At 53.0% G+C, this 22,801-nt stretch overlaps 1 long non-coding RNA gene across 2 annotated transcripts; it reads right to left on the bottom strand.

The window, feature by feature from the left end:
• Nucleotides 1-7,962: 7,962 nt before the first annotated feature.
• LOC114892922 lies at nucleotides 7,963-21,667 on the bottom strand. 2 transcript variants are annotated; one of them, XR_003792792.1, is made up of 4 exons: nucleotides 20,923-21,667; nucleotides 20,214-20,397; nucleotides 18,314-18,424; nucleotides 7,963-9,431 (listed from the first exon to the last, which is right to left on the bottom strand). It is a non-coding gene; the product is annotated as an uncharacterized LOC114892922 (long non-coding RNA). The 2 variants fall into 2 exon arrangements; XR_003792793.1 differs by having other exon boundaries at nucleotides 20,218-20,397.
• Between the last annotated feature and the right edge of the window lie 1,134 nt (nucleotides 21,668-22,801).

The raw sequence follows: 22,801 nt of genomic DNA, 5'->3' as shown, positions 1-22,801 counted from the left end.
GTCCCTCCGCCTTGTCACCCCTGTAATGGGGATAATCATGGCCTCTCCAGCCAAACATGGGTGGTGAGGATAAGGCAAGGCAGCCGTCAGCAGGCGGGACGCTGGGCTTGTCTGGCACCCAAGACGCCTGCCCACCTGTGCGGGGCCCGGCGTGGGCGTGGCTTGCCCCCTGGGGGAGATGGAGCCCCGGGTGTCACCCTCGTCCCGGCGGGGCTGTGTCTGGGGGAGTGTCGGGGGGCCGCCCTCCCCCAGGCAGCCAGAGGGGCCCCCCGAGTCCCCCAGCTTTAAGCCACCTTCTCCCTCAAGCTTGAGCCGGCACCCTCGCTCTGCCCACCTTTGCTTTTTCAGCATCACTGCACGGTTCCTGTTCTGAGTTTGCCGAGGGCACGCAGCAGGTAAAGGATTTGCTTTGAAGGGGTGGCTCTGACCCCTCTGAGGCTCAGAGACCTGCCCAGACGGGCCGGGCCCATTTCGGGCGGTGTCCTCATGGCATCCACGGCACCCGGTTGAGGAGCACCCCCCAGGCCCCGACATGTGACCACAGGGAGGAGAGCGAAAGCCTGCACCCCCCACAACCTGGCTGTCTGGGGGGACGACACTCTCAGAGGGTCCCAGCCCAACTCCTGTTCCCCCAACTCTCCCCTCGCATCCACCCAAGTCGACAGAAACTTCCAGCTGTTACTGCCTCTCACACCTGTGGTGGCCCGTGTGCTCCGCCTGCGGTGCCCACGTGCCGTCCAGCCCCTCCTCACAGCCCGTGGCAGCTGTGGCCCCGGCCTCCTGGACCCTGTCCCGGGCGGGGCAGCCACCTTCTCCCATGTCCCTGCTGCTGCCGCCCAGCCCTCCAGGCGTAGGGACTCCTTAACCAGTGGGGCGGCAAGGCCACTTCCCAGCTCAGGACCCACAAGACCTCCCCGCTCCCCTCTGACCGGACGCCCCTCACAGTGTCCTCGCCCCCTCTGCTTCGGCAACAGCGGCCTCATTGCCTGTAGGACGTGTGCCAGCACGGTCCCGCCTCGGCGCCTCTGCACGTGCGGCCCCGGAGCTGGGGTGCCCCTCCCCACCTCCTCCACGTGGCTGGCACGTCCTTGGTCCCCAGGAAGCCCCCTCCTCCTTGTGTGTTTGTTTACTGCCTGGACACACCTTCCGGCCACTCTAAGTCCCATGGAGCCTGGGAATCTGAGTGTTTGCACGACTGCCCAGACAGGACAGGTGCTCAGAAATCATCCACTGGGTGGGTGAACGAGTGAATGGGCGAGCGAACAGAGCCAGCGAACCTTTCAGGGCGAACCACCTGCACCTGCGTCACAGGTGAAGTCCAGAGTCCTTCCCCCTGCGGGTGGATATAGAATCTTGAGAGGCTGTGTGTCTTAATCCCTTCAGGCCGCCCTAACAGAAACCTACAGGCTGGTGGTGGGGGGGTGGGGGGGGTCTTATTTCTCACGGTTCTGGAGGCTGGAGGCCCGAGACCGGGTGCCAGCAGGGTCAGGTTCCGGTGAGGCCTCTCGGGTGCAGACGCCGCCTTCTCGCCGTGGCCTCATGGGCAGAGAACAGAGCGGAGGCCCCACAAGGACACTGACCCCCGAGGAGGCCCCACTCTCACGGGCTCACCTCCCCTGAGTCACCTCCAGACACCTTCACGGAGGGGTTAGGGCTTCAATGTATGAACCCGGCAGGACACGGCATCCTATTCATATCACGTGGTCAATAGAAACTTTATGAATTGAGCATTCTAAACGCCTAGGGGGGTGCGGGGCAATACTCTGGTCCAAGGGGGCCCCCGAGGATCTTCCAAGTCCAGCTTAGAAGGGGAGGCATTCCCACGTGACTCCACGGGGGCAACCTGGACGTATCAGGTTGATTCAGGTTGGGGCAGGGGGTTCTGTTGATCTCGGTGATGAGGCCTCGAGTCTTGGGCGGGCACTGGACACACGTGACAGAGAAGGAAGGGGCCTCAGGGCTTGGCGACCCCTTCTCCCAGCAGGCGGGCTCATCCGGGGGGGTGTTTGAGCCGGAACGTGGTGGCCTCGTCAGGCCCAGGATTCCGCAGAGAAGCAGGGGCACCGCCCACGGGACCTCCTCCTACAGACACACCTGGGGGGTGCACACGTGTGTGCATGTGCACGTGTGTGTCCTCATCACAGCCCTGATTTTAATAGATGAAATAGTTGGAAACGCCCTAATGCTCGCCAAAGGGAAGAAGCACAGTGACCACACCACCAGGTAGGACACCACGCAGCCCTTAAAACGGTCAGAATCTGCACCAACTCGTGAGGAAGAATGTCCAGGGCTCGCTGTTGAGAGAAAACACAGCCGGTCTCAGAACATATTTTTGCCACAATCCTATTTGTACAAAAATCATTCCGTCTGCATTTGCGTGGGGAACCTCTGGAAAGACACACATTAAATTGTTAGCAGAAGTTACTTCTGTTGGGGGTGGGAGACTTTTGTTTCAGTTCTGGACTTTTTCTTTTCTACAATAAACACGTTTTTTAATAGATGGGGGGGAAGCTTTTAAACATTGCAAGTGTGAGGAGAAGGCTTGAAGTGTGGCAGAGTGCGGCCCCCTCTAGCCCGGGAGCGTTCGTTCCGGGGACTGTGTGTGGGGTTGAGGTGGGCAAGGATCCCATGCAGGGCAGTCTCGCTCAGAGGACTGGTTAGCTGGTTAGCCAGCGCTCAGGCAGTTGACTTTGCTCCTAAGGTAACCGACTAGCCCTGCAGCTCCAGGCAGGGCAGCCTCCACTAGGGAGGGCCAAGGGGCAGGGGCAATTCCAGAAAGAGAGGCCAAGGAGATGCTTTGAGAACTTTGTTTCCTTTAGACCAGTGCATGGGACCCGAGTTTGTGTGGCCTGGGTGGGTACAGGTTTATTCATTTGGCTTTAAAGGCATAACAAGAATAAGTACCAAGATCCTCCGCCGATGTCCAGGATGAAAGCCGATGCAGGGCCGTGATGGTTAGGCCGGTGTCTCACCAGAACCAGGCAGACATCGAGCCCAGCGGCTGGGCTCTGGGCGCCACCCTCCGTTCCGGCGACCGCACCCCGAGCGCTGGGCTGGTTCTCTGACCGTCGGGGGCTGGACCCTGGACCCCCAGCCCCCGTGCTACCTCCACAGCCTGGAGGGGGACGGGGGCTCTGCAGGGACAGCCCATGGACAGACCTTTCTCTTTCCAGGTGGTTCTGTAAATCAGCCACACAAGCCATGCTGGGAAAAGTGGGTGCTCTTCCTTCAGTGAAGAGAAAGAGAAACAGAGCTTCTCTCTGGCTTTAAAGACACCAATGGCCCAGACCCAAGCAAAGCTGAAGGGGAAGAAAAGATGTTATTCTTTCGTTCCTTTACCCCAAACTTCCCTCAGCTGCACACGTGCTGAGAGGGCAACAGGTATGTGGTGTGGAGGGGAGACCAGGGGCCTGAGCAGAGGACAGGGACCCCCAGGCCAGGGGCCAACCTATGGACAAGGCCATCTCAGCAGTTCCCTCCGCCTGTCACTCCTCCCTCCCCGCTGGAGATCCGGCCCCTCCCCTGCAGCCACACTGCACCCCCCAGCGCGCCCTTCACCCCGGGAAGTGTCATTGGTCCGTCCTCTGTCCCTCCTGCAGGTGCCAGGAGAGCAGGGCAGCAGCCGACAGGGCTCGAGGGGCAAGAAGCCGGGGGGACCCAAGGCTGGCTCAGCGCCTGCCCCCACCCATGCACACACGCACACACACAGGTCTATGCACGGCACACACATGCCCGTGGTGCCCATGCAGACACACACAAGTACGCATGCACACACAGCTGTGCACAACATCACCAAGCCTTCCAGGCCTTAAGAACAGACGGAGGGCTTCCCTGGTGGCGCAGTGGTTGGGAGTCCGCCTGCCGATGCAGGGGACGCGGGTTCGTGCCCCGGTCCGGGAAGATCGCACATGCCACAGAGCGGCTGGGCCCGTGCGCCATGGCCGCTGAGCCTGCGCGTCCGGAGCCTGTGCTCCGCAACGGGAGAGGCCACAACAGTGAGAGGCCCGTGTACCGCAAAAAAAAAAAAAAAAAAAAAAGGAACAGAGGGAGCCGCTACACGTCCCCCCAGACACCCACGTCTGCCATCTGACCCTTTGCACATCAGAGCCAAAGGTCACGGCCTCCCCCTGAATTTCAAAAGCAAGAGTGAACTCCTAACAGTGGTGGGGAACAGACGTGCTCCCCGACAGCTCAGGCCCAGGTGGCTGGGGGCCAACCACGTGTGGCCTGGCTTCTCCTCAACAGCTAGACCAGGGCGCGGAAGGGACACCCACCTGGTGGGCCCAGCACGGAGGCCCCGGAGACCACCCCAGGTGGGCTTCTGCACACCGAGCTCTGGACGGAGGGGTCGTGCCCACGGCAGGGTTTCCTTTGCTGGGTTGCACTGTTGGCCTAAAGCTGGTGCAATACCCAGACGCACGTCGGGGAGGCGTCGCTGTGACTGCCCTGGGTGCAGAGGAGGAGGTCCCCACCCCACGCCCAGCCCTGCTGGGGAGGCCTTGGCGCCCCAGGCTCCCTGCCTCCCCCACTAGCCCTGGAGCTTTCTCTGAGACCAGGCCCGAGAAGGGAAATGATCCCGGGGCCCTGGGGGCAGAAGGGGGTGCAGCTGGCTTCGGACCCCGGGTGGCCCCCCGGGTGAGTTCCGGGCCATCTCAGGATGATAACGCACTCCCCCAGGCCGGGAAGGGCCAGGTGAGACGCACGGGAGCCCCTGGAGGGGCGTCTGCATGGCCCTGCTCAGGGGGTGCTGTGGGGCCATCCCTGCTGGCCGTGGGCAAGCTGGCGGCCCTGGCTCCCCGCAGCGTCCCACTGGGGCCCTGGAAACGCCCTTGCCAGGGGCTGGAGAAGCAGGCAGATCCCAGGAGCCAGCGGCCAGATGCTGTCTGCGAGGAAAGAGCATTAACCCCTGCTGTTGTTCTAACCTCAGTAAGGTCGTTCCACAGAAAACGGCCAGCTCGCTGTCTGCTGTGGCCAAATGACAGTCAGAGATGTCAGCGTTACTCAGGCCAGAATCCACCAGGTTCACTGAGATGCCGTCGATCACACTAGAGCCCGAAGGAGCCCACAGCCTGGGGACACTTACTCCCTTTTTTCTTCAAAGGTCTTTAAAATACAGTCCATTTTCTTTCATTCAGTAATTTTACTTCTAAACATTATTTCTAAGGAACCACTGAACAGAAGGATTGTGGCCCAGAGACGTTCTTCACGGCTGTCCTGACAGCAGCGAAGGCCTGGGGGGGGACGAGCGGGGACGAGCTGGTGGAGCCTGGTGACCGGAGCACGGATGCCCACGCAGACGTAAAAATGCCGTCGGAAAAACTTTCTGTTGACACAGGAGACACTCATAATTTTACATGAGTAAGTCAGACGTAAAACCAGAAAACACGTGGTACCTACACTGAAAGGTGTAGGTGTGGTTGTTTTGGGGGTTTTTTTTGCGGTACGCAGGCCTCTCACTGTTGTGGCCTCTCCTGTTGCGGAGCACAGGCTCTGGACGCGCAGGCTCAGCGGCCATGGCTCACGGGCCCAGCCGCTCCGTGACATGTGGGATCCTCCTGGACCTGGGCACAAACCCGCGTCCCCTGCATCGGCAGGCGGACTCTCAACCACTGCGCCACCAGGGAAGCCCTAGGTGTAGTTTTAATGTCCTTCTTTGTAGCTTTCTATATTTAAAATTTTTTCTACACTGAGTATATACTGTTTTGATCTTTTAAAATCTACCGAAAAATCTTACATTAATTTTTTTCACAAGTCACACCACTCACCCAACTCAAGTGTATATTCCAGTGGTTTCAGTCTCGTCACTGAATTGCACAGCCATCAACTGGATCCAAGTTTACAGCATTTTCATCATCCCGAACAGAAGCCCCGCCACTCCCCACCCCCTCCCCCAGCCCCTGCAGCGCTGACCCACTCACTTCCTGCCTCTGTGATTTGCCTGTTCCAGACATTTCACATTCATGGAATGTGTGTCTGGCTTCTTCCACGATGTTTTCGAGGTTCATCCATGACGGGGTTTCACCAGAGCCCGTCCCTCTTTACGGCTGGGGGATCCCGCTGCAGGGGGGCCACACCCGGCTTACCCGAGCATCAGTTGGGGAACGTGGGCTGTCTGCACATTTGGCTGTGTGAACACGTGGGCACGTGGTTTGTCTGCGTCCCCTTTAGTATCCCACGTGCCCTCTGCCCCCTGCCCTCATGGGGACACGCCCCGCCCTGCCCTCCAGCTGCATCAGCTGGAGCTGAAAGAGAGAAGGGGATGAACAGAAGGTTCTGGAAGATAAGCAAGAGTTCCAGCCTGGAGTGGGCATCACCGTGCAGCCCTGCCCTTCGCACCCACTGCGGCCCTGTGGGAAACTGCCGCCCCGCCCAGGAACACTGTCGGGCCGTCTGACATCCCCCAGGAGAACAGGGCAGGCAAGGGGTCACGGGGGACACCAGGCAGGGCAGCCCCGAGGGGCAGCTTCCCGCACCAGCCACCACAGGCTCCATGTCTATGGCAACTGCAGAACATTTTGGACACAAAGTGGACGTGTGTGTGAGACATTAGGGGCCGCAGGAGGACAGAGTGCATGGAATCGGTAGGGCAGCTGCTTGTTTCGACCCCTTGCCCGTGGGCCGGGCTGCGCCTGAAGACCAAGACCCTGACCTTCCCTGGGAACTGGGCTGCGGCCTGGCAGGAGGGGCCCCTGGGGAAGGTACCAGGGAAAGGATCCTGAGGGAGGAGGAGGGCTCAGCTCTGTCCCCTCCCCCGTGGCCTCCCCTCCCCCTGCCCCCCTCCCCCACCCCCTCCAGGTCCCCATCCTGATGGATTGTGTGGCCGAGCCCTTGGTGACCAGGTATGAATGTCACATCTCTTGCCCCACCGCTCCGGAGGCCACAAGTAAAGCAGGTCTCACTGGGCTCCGCTCCAGGTGTGCAGGGGTCCGGACCCCCAGGGCTACTGGGGGACTCCACTCCTGCCCCTCCCAGCTTCTTGAGGCCCCTCGTGGCCCTGGGCTCACAGCCCTCCCCATCTCAGAGCCGGCAACGCAACTGAGTGCACCCTCTGACTCTCCCTCCCCCCCCCCCCCCGGAAGGACCCCTGTGACTGCCCCGGAAGGACCCCTGTGACTGCACCGGGCCACCCCGATGACCCAGGATCACATCCCCACCTCGAGGCCAGCTGGTCAGAGCTTAATCCCCCTTTGCCACATAGCCTAACGTATCTGCTCCCGGGTCTGGGGATTAGAACGCAGAGGTCTTTGTGGGTTCTGCCCGTTGCATCCAGCATTCAGACGCACGTATATTCAGATGGGCGCAGAGGTGACCTTGGGAAATGTGCATGGATGCCTGATGCCACCTCTTCCCAGGGACCACAAGTTCCTCTGAGGAGTTTCAGGGAATCATGGATTCTTCCTGCTGAATTTCATTCCCATTCTCACCCACACCCTCATGGCAGCGCCCAGAGCAGACTCAGCCCTGCCCAGGCTGAGAGAGACAAAGACAGAGAGAGATACAGAGAGACAGAGAGATACAGAGAGACAGAGAGACAGAGACAGACAGAGAGACAGAGACAGAGAAGGATACAGAGAGACAGAGACAGAGTGTATGGCGAGCGTCAGTGTGGACTGAGCCATTTTCAGGGTGAGACTCTGCTTCTTTCTGCACGGGAGACACCGCGGCCGAGGCTCCGGCAGGGGACGCGGCTGCCCAGACACAGCAGGCGGCATTGCTCGGCTGCCCGTGGCCCTGGGAGCCCCAATCTGGAAACGGGTGGTTGAGTGCCCCTGAGAACGTCTTCACCGTGTGTTTTTATCTCCCAATCCCTTTTCACCCGAGCGAAGAGCTCAGGGCCAGGAGCAGCCCACTCACTCGGGTGCGGGGGGGTGGGGGTGGGGGAGGGGGAGGGGGGAGCGGGGGCGGGCGGAGGGCTCCGCCCCCAGACACACGCGTGGTTTCCTTGGGAGTGAAGGTGCTCGGGGCAGGACCGGCAAGCAGTGTGCGTCTGTTTCTCCTGTTCGACGCGGGTAAACGTTCCAGAGGGCGGCTCCCACGTGCAGCTTGATTGACCCGAGACAGAAGTGGTGCCCGCTCCCCGTCCCTGCCTTCGCCGAGGGCTGCGACCCCCACCTGCACCCCCCCTGCCCAGGAGGCGGCTGGTCTCCGCTCTGGCTTCTGGTCGGTGCAGCTTCCGTCCGGGGATGGCCAGGCCCTGAACTCACCCGCTGCGGGTGCAGCCTCGGCGGGAGGCCCGACTCTCCCCTCCCGCGGCCCCCATCCCTGCCCCTCGGGCTCCACCACCCACCCGGCCTCCGCAGAGTCTGCTGCTGTGGTCTGAGCTGTGTCTCCCGGCTTAATGGGACACGGAGCCCCTTGCTGTCGCCAGGAAAAGCCCCTGGATGTGCCTTCGTGTCCGGAGTGAGCTCCCTCCTGACGGGCTCCAGCCGCCCGCGTCAGACCGGCGTGTCCCGGAGTCTCCCGGGCTGGGGCTGGCCTTCCCTCCCTGGAGTCTTGGATGCACAGACGTTCTCAACTTTCATACTGCCCCGTTCCTCCCTCTTTTCTTCTGAGTCATGCTGTCTCTGCCCGGTTTGAGAAATCTGCCCCCGGGTCATGAGGCTATTTTCCTGTGTCCTTTCAGATCCATTTCAAACTTATTTTCGTTTTTGATGTGAAGCGTGGGTCAAGGTCCGTGTTCCCCTCCCATGCAGATACTCGGTCGACTGGACACCGTTTATTGAGAAGACTTCCCTTATGGGCAGCGGTGCGTTTGTCCAGGCCACGCGACTCGGGTGCTCGGGTCCATTTCACTGTTGTGGCCTCGCCTCACCCCACGGCCGAGGGTCCATGGCCGCCCACAGCCCACCCCTGAGGGTCTGAGGGGTGTGGAAGCTGCTGGGGCGGGGGGGAGACAGGTGTGCCCCCCCAGGCCCATCTCCCATCGCCTCCGCAGGCTCAGCCCCACAGAGGGCCCTTTATGAGCCGCTGGGGCGTCCAAAGTGCTCCGGAGAGGAGGAACGCATTGTTTTCCAGGAAAGCTTTAACGAGGCCCTCCAGCCAAGATGGCACAAGAGGAATACAGGAGCACAATTGAATCCTTTATTTGAAAACGTTCAGACTAGGCTGTTTTTACAGACACATTCTGGCCTGATCCCCCCTCTCTGCCCGCTTCACGCCGCTGTGGCTTTCACGGGGAGCGGGCTGACATTTCCCTCTGACGGCATCTTTTAGAGCTCGATGGCAGCAGGAAGAAACAATTCCTACCAAAGTCGAGAGGAAAAGAAAGCATCTCAAGTGAACCAAAACAACTTTTACTTATTCCCGTTTCAAAAGGCAGCGCCCACAAGGACGGATGTTTGCCATGCGGGCCACAGAGCCTGCGACTTCCCGGCTGACGGCCATCCAGGGCAGAGAGGACGGCGCCTTGAGAACTGCTCTCGTCATCCTCGCTGTAGGGAAGGAACAACTGATATGTTGATAAATGCATGAAAATAAGAAAAGCAAATGCACGAAAGGAATGCAGGTCTCCAGGAGCCACCCCGCGGGTCCCTGTGGACCGGCCGGACGGTGCGGGTCCACGCCCTACTGGGCCCTCACCACCGATCCGACGGCTACGCCCCATCCCAGCAACCGTCTGCAAATGCGACTTGATTTGGGAGGAGTCATGTGCTTCCCGTGAGCGGACGTGGGCTCCTCGTTTCTGAGCCTGACTCTCTCACCAGCACTCAGGTCCCCAGGACAACCTGCCTGAGAGCACGGTGTCCCCTCCTGCCCTGTCGCAGGCGCCTCGTGGACAAAGACGGTCTCGAGCAGACGTGGTGGCCCTGACCGCCTCCCAGTGTGACGAGTGGCTGTTTGCTGAAGGTGCGGGCCGGGCTACAGGGGCTGCCACAGGAACTGCCCCAGGGGCTGTGGTGTGGCATCCCCGCACCTGTGTGTGGTGATGTGCAGGAAGGATCCAGTTCATTCATTCGGGCTTCAACAGCACGTGGTACCAGCTTTATGAAATGTTCAGTAAGACAAAGGGTAAAGCAAACACACCAGAGGCCACGTGAGAAGGTGGGACACTTGTTGTCCCCAGTGTTCAGTGAACATCCTTCAAATTGGCCTGTAAAGTGAATCCCAATGGTCGTCGTTGGAAACTTGTAACAAAATAATTCTTAAGTTTATCTGGAGAAAAGAATCCAATAATAGCCAGGGAAGTCCTAAAAAGACAGAGTAAGGAGGAGTGACTTTCCCTAAGAGATGTTAAAATACATGAAACTCCGCGTGGCAGGGGTGTGAAGCCGGCAGTGGATTCCAGGATTTCAGGAAGTTACTGTTCATTGAGACAGCATTTCAGGTCGGGTGTGAAGAGACGGAGCTTTCTAAAATGGTTTTAACACTGAAAATAACACTGATCTCTTCTTCATGTCTTATGCCCAAACCGACATGTTGATTACACTATGTAAAAATACCCATCCGTATTTTATTCTAATCCTTTATGGTTCCACTTCTGACTTTCGCTTACTTTTGGAGCTTGGGTGCAGAGTTCATCAAACCTCTCACTTCTGGAACGTGCGCTGTTCCAGTGGGTCACTTCTGGTCCAGCTACGTTGCTTTATGCCCTGCCCTGTTCCTCCAGCAAGTTCCATGTAGCCCCCCAATGCGACTGGGTATGTCCTTGTTTGTGTATGAACCATGCGAACACACAGGGTGCTTCCTGAGCTGATTTTAGTGGCATAATTGATATTCGCAATGATATTACTCATAATTGTTGATGTTTTAAACTTAACACTGTTTTAAAGCTACGTCCAGATTTACGCTATTATCCACACAGCCGGTTTGCTGATTCTCAAACCTGCTGCGTCTGGAATAGCCTGGGGTTTCAGAACAAATTGTGTCTGGTCCCAGCCCCAGAGACTGTGACTGATGGCATCTGGGGTGCATCCCGGGTGCCGCATGTCTTAAAAGCAGGCCAAGTGGTTGCCACGTGCGCAGAGGTGAAGGGCTGCCCTGCTCACTGCCTCTGGGGGCGGGTTAGGCACCACCTCACCTTCAGCCGGTGGCCACCACCATCCTCCTCCCCAGAGAAGGTGGCAGTGATAGGCGAGCCCGTCTCCCTGGCCCTCTGCCTGCATCCCCCGATGGTGCCCCGGGGGCAGGGTAAGTGCCCGTCATCCAGGTTCTTCTCCATTGCTCTCCAGATGCCCGCAATGCCGGTCCCCCCGCCGGGCGGTGCTTCCCAGCACCCCGCCTTCTCCCCCCATCTGGTGGGCGTGAAGTGACAGTCTGCTGCTTGCCCTTGCCTGCCCCCACTCCCCGTTACGGGTGAGGCTACTCACTCACCTGAGTGCCCCTCTGTGCATCGCCCACCCACCTCCTCTGCCCCAGTCCTGGCTCCCCCTTGCCTGGTGGTGGGCAGGAGCTCTGGTGGGTTCTTCAGGGCAGAGACCCTAGCAGGTTTCTGACGATGGAAACGGCTCCCCTCCGCCTGTTGCTCATCCACAGTGTTGCCTACAATACCCTCCACGGAACACACGCATCTAACTTTGATGCAGGCAAACCCAGCAGGTTTTCACCTTACGGTTTGTGGTTTTTGCGTTGTGAAGACAGTCTTACATTTTCCTCTGTTAGCTTCAAGGATTATGATTTCACTTTTGGAGCTTTATTCCAGCTCCCCCTTTTTGCATATGGTGTGAGGCAGGGATGCCACAGGTAGTAGCCAGTGTTCACACCTCTGACTGGACCGGGCATCCTTTCTCCGTGGATATCTGGCATAGAGCTGGTCCCACGTGTGGGGCTGCACTTCGGCTCTCCCTGCCTGTCCTTGCAAACCAGCCCCCTGCCTTACTGCCACGCCGTGTCTCGGAGTCAGTAGCAGCAAGAACAGCTCCTCTTCCCATTTCACAGCTCTGGAGAGTCTGTTCCTATTAAACCTGGCTGCTGCTGGTAGAGGATACACTATAGTATTGACTTTCTCCTGGGTTAGGTCAGACTGTTTGCCGATTGATCCTGTGCATTCTCTGTAGATGATCCAATCATCCATCTACTCCTAACTGCGTTACTTTGGAGTCAGGAACCTACAAAGCTCTTTTGAAACGCGGTGGGGGTGGAGGTCACCCTTATTGCTCCTGGTCTTGGAGAAGTGCACCAGCTCCTCTGCTGCGTGTCCCATAGAAGAGGGTAAGAAAGTGCATCTGACGTGGTGGGGGCTGTGGCCTTGGTGGCCCTAAGTCTCTGATTGCAGCCCTAATTCTCCAGTGGGTATCGGACTATCACATTTTCGGTTTCTTCTCACACTAATTTTGGCATTCTTTATTTTCCCAGAAATGTTTGTTTTACTTAGGTTCTTGAATTTATCGGTGTTTAGTTGATAATCTTCCCTTTCGTTGCTTTCTTGTATACACAGTTGACATAAATTGACTTATTATTTAGTTAACAGTTCTGAATAATATATCCATATGGTTTAATAAATATATAGAAAGGTAGAGAGTGAAAATTATCCCCCCTGCTAACTTTCCCTGTTCCATTCCTTCAAGAGGTAATTAATCAGCTGTAATTCTTTTTCGTGCATGCTTCCAGAGGTTTTCTTCTTTTAATTTACATACAAGAAATATTATACAAGAAAACAAAAGTCTGTCCCCCCTTTTTACAAAAGAGACAAGTTATCCTTGAAATATGTCAGTTGGCTTTTCAGCATCTATGGAGAACATATTATATTTGCAGGTCTTCTAATATCTGATCATCATAGCCCCATTTGGTCCTAATGTGTTGCTGGATTCTGTTAGCTAAGATGTTAAAAAGGCTTTTGCATCAATATTCATGATGCAAGATTGGCCTGTTTTATTTTTGATGCATTCCAGACTTTGATGTTATATGCAATTTGTAAAAAGAATCTAGAATTGTCTATTCCTATTCTATGCTCTAAAACAGCTTAAAGGGCAGCTCTGGTGCTTTTTTCAGAGGTAGGTCTTTGACAAATTCCACTATTTTTTTCCATGGAAAGTGGTCTATTTAAAGTTTATATGTCTTCAAGTTCCATTTGGTAAAGTATATTTTTCTATAAAGTTTTCCATCTGACAGAGGTTTAAATTGATTTTGACAATAATCAATTCTGATTTTTAAAAATTTACTCTCTTTCCATAGCTATTTCCCCTTATTACTTTTTCCAATTAAAAAAAAGTTGGGACTTCCCTGGCGGTCCAGTGGTTAAGGCTCCGCACTGCCACTGCGGAGGGGACGTGGGCTCCATCCCTGGTCGGGGAATTAAGATTCTGCATTCCACATGGCGTGGCCAAAACAATAAAAAATGAAAAAATTTTAGTAAAATACACATAACATAAAATGTACCACGTTAATGATTTTAAGTGTATGTTCAGTGGTATTAAATATATTCAGACTGTTGTGTAACCATCACCACCATCCAGCTCCGTAACTCTTTTCATCTTGCAAAACTGAACCGCTGTACCCATTACACAATAAGCCCCTCCCCCGCTCGGTTCCTGGCACCCACCACCTACTTTGCATTTCTCTGAATTGATGACTCTAGGTACCTCGTATAAGTGGGATCACACAGTATTTGTCTCTTTGTGACTGGCTTATTTCCCTCAGCACAATGTCCTCAAGGTTCAACCATGTTGTAGCATTTCTTGTTTCATTGCATACGATTTATATTGATTTCTTTTTTAATGTTTTACCATTCTTGCATATTCGGATTATACCTCAATTGGCTATGGTGTATATCTGCATACACAGTTGACTGTGACTTGCTAATTTTTAAAGCACATTTGTGTCCATGCTCATGTCAGAGATTGCTGTAATGTTTCTTTCTTGCAATGACCTTGTGGTCAGATATGAATAATGAGGTCATTTTGTTCTCTTAAATCAAGTTGTGAAGTATCACCTCTTTTTTTTCTCTTCCCTAGAAGTGTTTGTGTAAGACTGATGTCATTTCTTCCACAGCATTTGGAAGAATTTACTGGTGAAGCCAACTGGATCTGGAGTTTTTGTGGGAATGTTTTTAGTAGGACTATTTATGGTGTTTTTTTAAAAATTAATTTATTTTTGGCTGCGTTGGGTCTTCATAACTGCATGTGGGCTTTCTCTAGCTGTGGCAAGCGGGGGCTACTCTTGGCTGCAGTGCGCAGGCTTCTCACTGTGGTGGCTTCTCTTGTTGTGGAGCACGGGCTCCAGGCATGTGGGCTTCAGTAGCTGTGGTGCATGGGCTCAGTAGTGTGGCACTCAGGCTCAGTGGTTGTGGCTCTCGGGCTCGACAGCACAAGCTCAGTAGTTGTGGCTCACGGGGTTCATTGCTCTGCGGCATGTGGGATCTTCCCGGACCAGGGCTTGTACCCATGTCACCTGCATTGGCAGGCGGATTCTTAACCACTGCACCACCAGGGAAGCCCCAGTAGGACTATTTAGACTTAAATTTTTTTCTTGTATTAGTTTCGGCAAGTTGCATTTTTCAGAATTTGTTCAATTTATCTACATTGTCAAGATTATTGGCATAAATTGTTCAGCATGTCCTTTCGTGAGTCAATATCTGTGGGATCCTTAGTGATGTCTCCATTCTCATCTTTGACACTGTTAATTGTGCCTCCCTATCTTCCTCTTGATTAAACTTTCTAGGAGTTTATCATTTTAATTATTCTATTTCAAGCAAACAATCTTTGGCTACTGATTTCTTTTCTCCTGTATGATTTATAGTTCATTAATTACTGATTTTATCATTGCTGTATTCTTTCTAATTGAGTGTTATTGTTTAATTTTTTGTTGCAATGTAAATAGAAGTGAGAGTTTTCTTTCTTCTTCCCTGACAGCAAGGAAAACAAAGGGAATGGCAAACCAGCTAGAGAAGAAACACAGCCTGGCCTGAAAGAGTTAATCACTCCTTGTTTTACTTTAACCCTCACTGATTTGTAGTAACTAGATTTGTACTTTACAAAGCTAACCTCACTCCCTGACACTATGTAATTTACATTCGGCACCCATCACCCCTGACTCCGTGTGAGTTACACCCCCTGCCTCTCACTCCCTAACCTTATTATATCCAGCACTTACATTCTATTCGACCCTCATAACAAATCACCCCCTATAGTATTTGCATTTCAGAAACGAGGTCACCGCCGATAAACCAGAGGCAAATGTATGCAATTACCAGACTGCTGGACCCCAATTACCAGGCGGCCTGATGCCAGCTATGACTGTTTTGAAATAATGCAAAGGAAAGGAGGAATGCAAGACCTTCACTAATTTTATCCTCACCCTATACCCCGGACCGCGAGAGCCCCACATATAAAATCCTCTCTGATTCTCAAGGAGGGGGGGGTGCCCAGTTCTTGAGGCGCTAGCCAGCTGTGTCTTCCCTTCTGCCTAGCAGAAAAGTAAAGCCATCTCTCTCTTCCTCCAACATCCCTGTCTCCGTATTTCTGTTCGGCCTCGGTGCACAGGGAAGCCGAGATTTTGGCAATATTTTCTCGAATTCTTGAGTAAAGTACTTATTTCTTTGATATTCAGCATTTTGCCTAATATATGCAATTGAAAGCTATACATTTTTTTTTTTTTTTTTGGCTGCAGCTTGTGGGATCTTAGTTCCCAGACTAGGGATCAAACCTGGGACCACGGCAATGAAAGCACTGAGTCCTAACCACTGGATGGCCAGGAAATTCCCCAAAGTTGTACATTTTCCTTTCAGTATAGCTTTAACTATGCCACACAAGTTTTTTGTTTGTTTGTTTTGGGTTTTTTTTTTGCGGTACGTGGGCCTCTCACTGCTGTGGCCTCTCCCGTTGCGGAGCACAGGCTCCGGACGCGCAGGCTCAGTGGCCATGGCTCACGGGCCCAGCCGCTCCGCAGCATGTGGGATCTTCCTGGACCGGGGCATGAACCCGTGTCCCCTGCATCGGCAGGTGGACTCCCAACCACTGCGCCACCAGGGAAGCCCCACACAAGTTTTTATACTTCATATTTTTATCATCATCCAATTCAAAATATCTCCTAATTTCCATTGGGACTTCTCTTTGACTAATGGATCATTTAGAACTTTATCATGTTATTTTCAAACATTTGGGATTTCCTCACTTTGTACCTTTTGGTTACTGATTTCTAGGTTAATTTCAATGTGGTCATAGAGTATTGTATGTTTTGAACACTTCAAAAGTCGTTGAGGGATGCAAAAGGTCATCAGTTTTGGTAAATGTTCCTTGTGCACTTGGAAAAAGAAGTATATACTGCAGTCATCGATTAGATGCAGGGCTCTGTGCATGTCAACCAGGTCAGATTTGTTTATCATGATTTTCAAATCTTCAATATTTCCGCTGATTTTTGTCTGTTTGTGTGGTGTACCTTTCCCCATCCTTTCATGCTGAGGTACTCACATTTACATGTGTTACTTGGAGGAACAATTGTTTGTTTTGTTTTGTTTTTTGTAATCCAGCCTGACAATCTTTGTCTTCAGTTAGAGGATTAATGTATTTTAATGATTTAACGAAATAATAATTATTTTTGGTGTAACTAATGGTACATTTGTGTCAAAGTTACCATATTACAGTTTGCTTTGTAGTGGTCCCCTCTGTCCCTTTTAAATCTTTCTCTGACATATTTTGACTAATATCTAAATATTTCCTATTATTTCCCCTAAATACGATTTCTATTTTTCTTTTAATGATTTCCCCCATGCATCCTTGATATATTAGAGTTAGCACTCAGCCTCCTGGACAAAGCAACCACACTTCAACTCTTGAATCCCATTTACCTATCCTAGCTTTTTTTTTTTTTCTTTCTGTATCCTAATTTTACATTTATTTAAATTCTACGAGATACTGTATTGCTGCAGTCAGTCAGCAGCAATACAATATCTGGGTTTCCCCACATATGTACCCTTTCTATTGTTTTCCACAATTTTCTCTATTATCTTTCTTTAAAAAAACAAGATTTCCCTTCTGCCTGAAAATTTTCCTTTAACACGTATTTTAGTGAAAATTGCTATTGGCAAATTCTCTCAATTTTTGTTCATTTTAGTATATCTTAACTTCAGATTTACTCTCAAAAAGCATTTAAACTGGATAGAGAATTCTAGGTGAGCTGTTATTTCCCCAGGATTTTAAATATACCCTTCAATTGTCTCCCAGCTTCCATCATTTTGTGAACAAGTCAGCTGTCTGTAACCCTGTTTACAATTTTCCCTTTATTTACATTTTTGACAGTTGGACTATGATGTGCCCAGGTGTGCTTTCCTTGTGTCCATTTTGCTTCATGTTTGTAGATTTTCACAAATATGTGGTTTGATGTCTTCCATTGCCTTGGGAATTTCTTGACCAGCATTTCTTCAAATATTTCCTGCCCCTCGTTCTCTCTCTTCTCCTTCTGGGATTCCCATCCATGCATGTTATAGCTTTTCACTAAATCTCAGGTGTTTTTATGCTCCTTTTGATATTTTCTGCCAACCTCTCTGCCAGTTCACTGACTTCTATTCTGTGCTCTAACCCATCACTAAATCCACCTTTCAAGTACTTAATTTCAATTAATGTAGATTTAGCTCTAGTATTTCCACTGATTAACAAAATGATTTCAGTTCTCCTGTGAAATTGCTCATCCTGTCATATTTCTGTTTATATATTAATAGTTAATTTAATTGTTTAAAACTGGCAGGGAAGGGTTAAAAACAGTTAACTTAAAATCCACATCTGGTAAGTCCAGCATCTGTTCACATTCGATACTGTTTACATTGTCTTTTTGTCCCAAGGTTTTTGGCCACTTGGTCCTTGGTATGGTTGGAAAGTTTGAGGGTGTTGTGGATACCACGCATGGAAACAGAGGTCTTGGATGATGTATTTTCCTCCAAAGATCAGTTAATTCACTTCTAGGGGGAAGTGAGCTCTGAGTCAAGAAATCTAAACACCCAAGAAGTTTAAAAATCACAAAGAAAGAGCCACAAACCAGGGAGCTTATAACATCTGAAGCAGAAGTGTTAGGACAGATTATCTCAAATAAGTATGACAAATATGCTTTAAAAATAAAGGAAGACATTAGCAATAGAAAAAAGAAAAAAATACCCTGAAAAAAGAAGAAAGTAGAAATAGTAGGTACACAACAGTTGAAAAAACAAACTATTTTGAGGGCATAATAAAGCTATTCTTACAAGGTCTCAAAAGATTTGCCGACAAAACCCACAATGAAAACATTTTTGGAGGAAACCTCAAAATATAAAGAAACAAACCCAGAAAAGCTCCAAGAGATGTGAGAAGAAAACAAGAAAGATTAAAACTATAACTTTATAAAGTTTGTTGTTGTCTTAAGAAAAAACTAAGACCAAAGAAAAGAAACATGGACACACGTATGTACGAACCCAGAACAAGAACTCCCGGTAGTTTCAACAGATGAGGGACCAGGACGTGGAGACCAGGGGTTCTGAGAGCCACTAAACCCTCCTCTGGTCGAGTGAGCATTTGCTATCAATCTGAATAAAGGCAGAAACAAGAAAAATGAATGAGAAAACGTAGAGCAAATTGAACTTTAAGAGGTGATAGGAAACGTCCAAATACATCACTGATCTGAAAACCTGGGTGGGCTGACAGGGCTGTGCCAGGCCTCCTGGGTTTGCTGGACACCTCTTCTCAGTTCCCTTCACCTCACTGACCTTTCCTCCTGGTCCCCAGCCTCAGAGTTCAAGCACCTAGGTCTCTGTACTGGGACGCATGGGTGTGTCCTTCTGGTGGTCACGTGATGCCCTTGGCTCCTTCCCCTGGGACCCCAGATGTGCATTTCCATGACATCCACTCTGGGTGCCCCTCCAGCACGTTCATTACGTGTCCCCCATATCTCCCCTGCTCTCAGGAAGCGGCAGCCCCTCTTCTAGGGGCTCCAGATGAAACCCCAGGATTCTCCTGGCAGCCCCCTCACACTCCACCCAGCCATGAGCAGACGCTCTCAGCTCTCCTGCCAACCCACCCAGGACCCAGGCACTCGCACCCCTGTCCCCATACAGCCGCCCTGGGCACTGGCCACAGCCTCCTGGCAGGTCTTGCTCTTATGCCCCCCATAGTGTATCCTCCATGGGGAGCCAGGCCCAGCCACCCCCTAAGAAGCCCCCTGTGCCCACCCTCCTCCCTCCCGGTAGGAGCTAGAGTCCCCAAAACGCCTGCAGCCCCAGGTCATTGCCCGCCCTCCCCAGCTTCCTCCAGCCCAACCCACTTGTCCTGCCCCCAGGATAGGAGCTCTCTGGGCCGGGTCCCACAGGCCTTCGGTTTCTGCTCAGAGGCTGCACCATGGACGCATCCCATCCCCTGGGCCCCTGCTTTCACGGTCGCTGCGTGGACATGGCACACAGACATGTTCATGGCTTCCCAGCCTCACCAGGCGGCTGCACCCTGGGCCCAGGGCAGGGCAGCCCCCAGTGCGGGGGCCAGTGCCCCCAGGGCAGAGGCACTACTCAGGGGTCCAGCTCTGTCCTTCCGTCCAGCCCCCTCATATGGAAGTAATACTGGGCCTCATACAAGATCCTGGTTCTTGTTTCAAATTATGAAACAAACATTCTCCCCCGATAATACCACGCCAGGCCACGAGTGAGGCTTTGAATTCCAGCTTCAAGGGGAAGTTTAATTAGCTCTCAACCATAGCATGTAGGTTTGTAGTAAGTTGGATGCCGTCCCCTGCTACCAATTAAAAGTAACTATTAGACACATCCCTTTGAATTATTTGAATCTACACGCATGTTATGCCCTTCACAGAGACTTCGTGAACAAAAGTATAAACCTCAAAAATAATTAATGCAATTTAAGGACAAAAAAATAAGCTTCAAAGCCCCACAAAACAGCAGAACTTCATCAAAGCAGAGAAAGCAAATCTGTTTCCAGTTAGGATTTGAAACCCGACCAGCGGCCCAGGGTCTAATCTTGAGAGGAGGCTTGCGAAACACTTTGGAAGGAGGCCACCATGCCCTCCCCGCCTCTGCAGTCATGACACAGCTTCGTGCCCAGAAGGACAAGAGGACGTCTGTCCTCACTGTTCTAAGGGAAGAAGTTCCCTTTGCTCTGAGAAGAGTCTGCCCAGCGCCCAGCGAGATGCTGTCTAAAGGTCCGTTCTAGGCTACGCTACTTCCTAGTACAAGCCCTTCTCCCCGTTGGGCCTTTTCTAGAATCTTCAGTTCAGGGCCTCCCGTGCATGAGTATTCACTAAAAGTCTGTTAAAAAGATGAGCTACGTGTTAAAATGCATAAAAGGTTAGTTGTAAGTGTTCATCACACCGACCTACTTGAGAATTAGTCGTTGGTTCCAGATGAGACCCCCGTCACTCCGGAAAGCACACAAGATCCTTTAAAATGGACCTGTCGGTGTTGCATCTCATCTCGTGACTCTGGTGGTCCAGGAGGGCAGAAACCAACCGCGTTAAAGGCCCTTGGCCTCCCTTCCTGTTTTCCTCTGCCCAGAGTCCCTGGAGGGGAGAACACAGGCCTCCTTGGAAATCCGCTCTTAAGTTTAAGCTCTGGCCAGGAACTCACTCTTTGTCAGCATCTCCATGACACCATGTTAAGTCAATTAAGGCAAAACTCGAGTCCCTGGCCCAGGTGGGCTGAACAGTGGACAAAGCTGACAGGCTGTTTGATGTAGCCGCTGCCCAGACCATCTGTCTCAACCTTTGATCTCCTTTGGGCCCCCGTTTCTCCCCCGGTTCATTAGAGCTCAGGAGGTGAACGGTTTGCTCAGGAGCCCCCTCACCCACCCAGAGTCCCAGTGTGGCGTCCCTGTGTCTCCGAGGAGACGGGGCGCACTCCTGCCTCACGTGGCCCAGCGGTGGGCGATGTCACCTGCCCAGGTGAGGCAGGCCAGCCCTCCCAGGCTCCGGCTCCTGCAGAAAGGCCGGCAGACCGGCGAGCCTGCTCCCCCAAGCCTGCCGTGCCCGCAGTATGTACGAGGCTCGGACCTCCTGCGTCCCCTGCCCTGACGGCTCACCACTCACCCCGCCGGCGTGTGTCGGTCCCTAGTGTGTGTAGGGCGCTCGGTGGGCACAGGGACCTCGGGGAGACAGCTCCTGCTATGAGAGCCCTGGAAGCCGAGAGGGAGGGAAGTAAAGCACCGAAGAGGAGAGGAGGGCGGGTCCCTCTGCTCGGGCGGCCCCTCGGGAGGAAGGGGACACACGCCCATCGCCCCCGGCCCCTGCTGAGACCTGGGCACCCCTGCCTCTCCCACGCGTCCCCGCTGGGTGTGGTGCGAGGTCAGGGTTCTCATCGTCCCCAGGTCCTCCCTCCGCTCCGGGGGCCTCTCCGGGTGCTCTGGGGCGGAGTGGCCGCGGCCCGGCTCTCGGCCCTCTGGGCGGGACCGACACTCTGCAAGTCATGAAGACAGGATTCGATGCAGGTTTAGCACATGCAACCCCTCCCCAGGCGAGCACTCAGAGCGAAGCAGAGGGAACGCCAGGGGCCTGTGGGCACGTCCCGTCACCCAGCTGGGCTCCCGTGGAGAAGAGGGGGCACGACATGCCACACCCAGAGACACCCCCCCCCTCCGTGGGCTGTTCGTGGTCCATCTGGTTCCCTTTGTACAACTTGGAGGGTGAGGTGTGAGTTCCGTGACACGCGTGAGACTCTGGTCCTGGTCTGTCTGCCAAGCGTCCGGCACCTTTACCACGGAACCGCCAGCGAAAGAGGACTCGCGCGGCGCCTCCCTGCAGGACGGCGACAGCTGCGCGGAAGGCGGCAGCCGGAAGTTCGGGGGGGAGGGGTGCGCATGCGCATGGGAACACAAACAGCCAACCTGGCCCGGCGCGGCCATGGGGCCCACGTGACCGCCTGATGGCCACGGGGCGGGGCCTTTTCTCCCGGAGAAGCAGGCCCTCGGGCTGGAGGGAGGGGCCGCTCAGGGCAGGGCTGGCCCGAAGCTCTCAGTGCAGACGCCCTCAGGGCTGGGTCCGCAGAGGGTTGGGCCCCAGGCCTCGGGTCACTCGGCCGAAACCAGCCGAGCACAGAGCCGGCGGCACCGCGGGTGCTCTCGGTTCTCGGACAGCCCTGGGCCGGGGCTGAGGGGCCGCGGCGGCGCCACCCACGTGGCCTGCCTGTGCTCTCCGGGCGCCTGAGACCCGGGCCCTGAGCGCCTGGCGGGGGAGGGGAGGCAGCACTTCCGGTGCCCGGGTTCGCCCGAAAATTCACGAGAAAAGCGGGTGAGGCGTGGCATGTTCTCCGTGGGAGAGGTTTGATTACACGTTCATTTCGCTATGGGATTCAGCCTCTCCTTTTTCCCTTGTGTCAGTTTTGGAAAATTGTGTTTATTGAGGATCTCATCCATTTCCTTTGTATTTTCGAATGTAACAGCGCAAAGTGTTTCAGAGTGTGCTCTTACAGCCTTTCACGTCCGCAGAACACACAGCAACATCACTTTTTATTTTCGATGTTAGTAATTTAGGCCTTTTCCCCTTTTCGTTCACTTTTGTCAGAGTTTTATCAGTGTTTTTGATCTTTTCAAAGAGCCATCTTTTTAAAAACAATGCTTTACCCTGTGGGGTTTTTATGTTATTAGCTTCTGTCCTTATCTTTATTATTTCCTTCCTGCCACTTTTATTGGCTTTAATTTGCTTTTCTTTAATTTCTGAAGATGGAAATTAGGTCATTGTTTTTAAATTCTTTTTTTCCCTAAATATTCATTTAAGGCTATAAAACCACTGCATCCCCCAAGTTTAAATTTGTCATGTTCATCGCTCAGTCCAAATACGTTCTAATTTCCATGGTGATTTATTTTTGACCCACGGGTTATCCAAAAGGTTATTGCTTAATTTGCAAACATTCAAGGATTTCTTAAGTCGTGTTTCTGCTGTCCTGCTGCAGTTAGAGAAAACACGCTCCAGC

Source organism: Monodon monoceros, unplaced genomic scaffold (genome assembly GCF_005190385.1).
Source record: "Monodon monoceros isolate NGI ecotype Baffin Bay Population unplaced genomic scaffold, NGI_Narwhal_1 Super_Scaffold_12, whole genome shotgun sequence".
Lineage (NCBI taxonomy): Eukaryota > Metazoa > Chordata > Mammalia > Artiodactyla > Monodontidae > Monodon > Monodon monoceros.
This window is presented reverse-complemented; position numbering and strand designations above follow the sequence as displayed.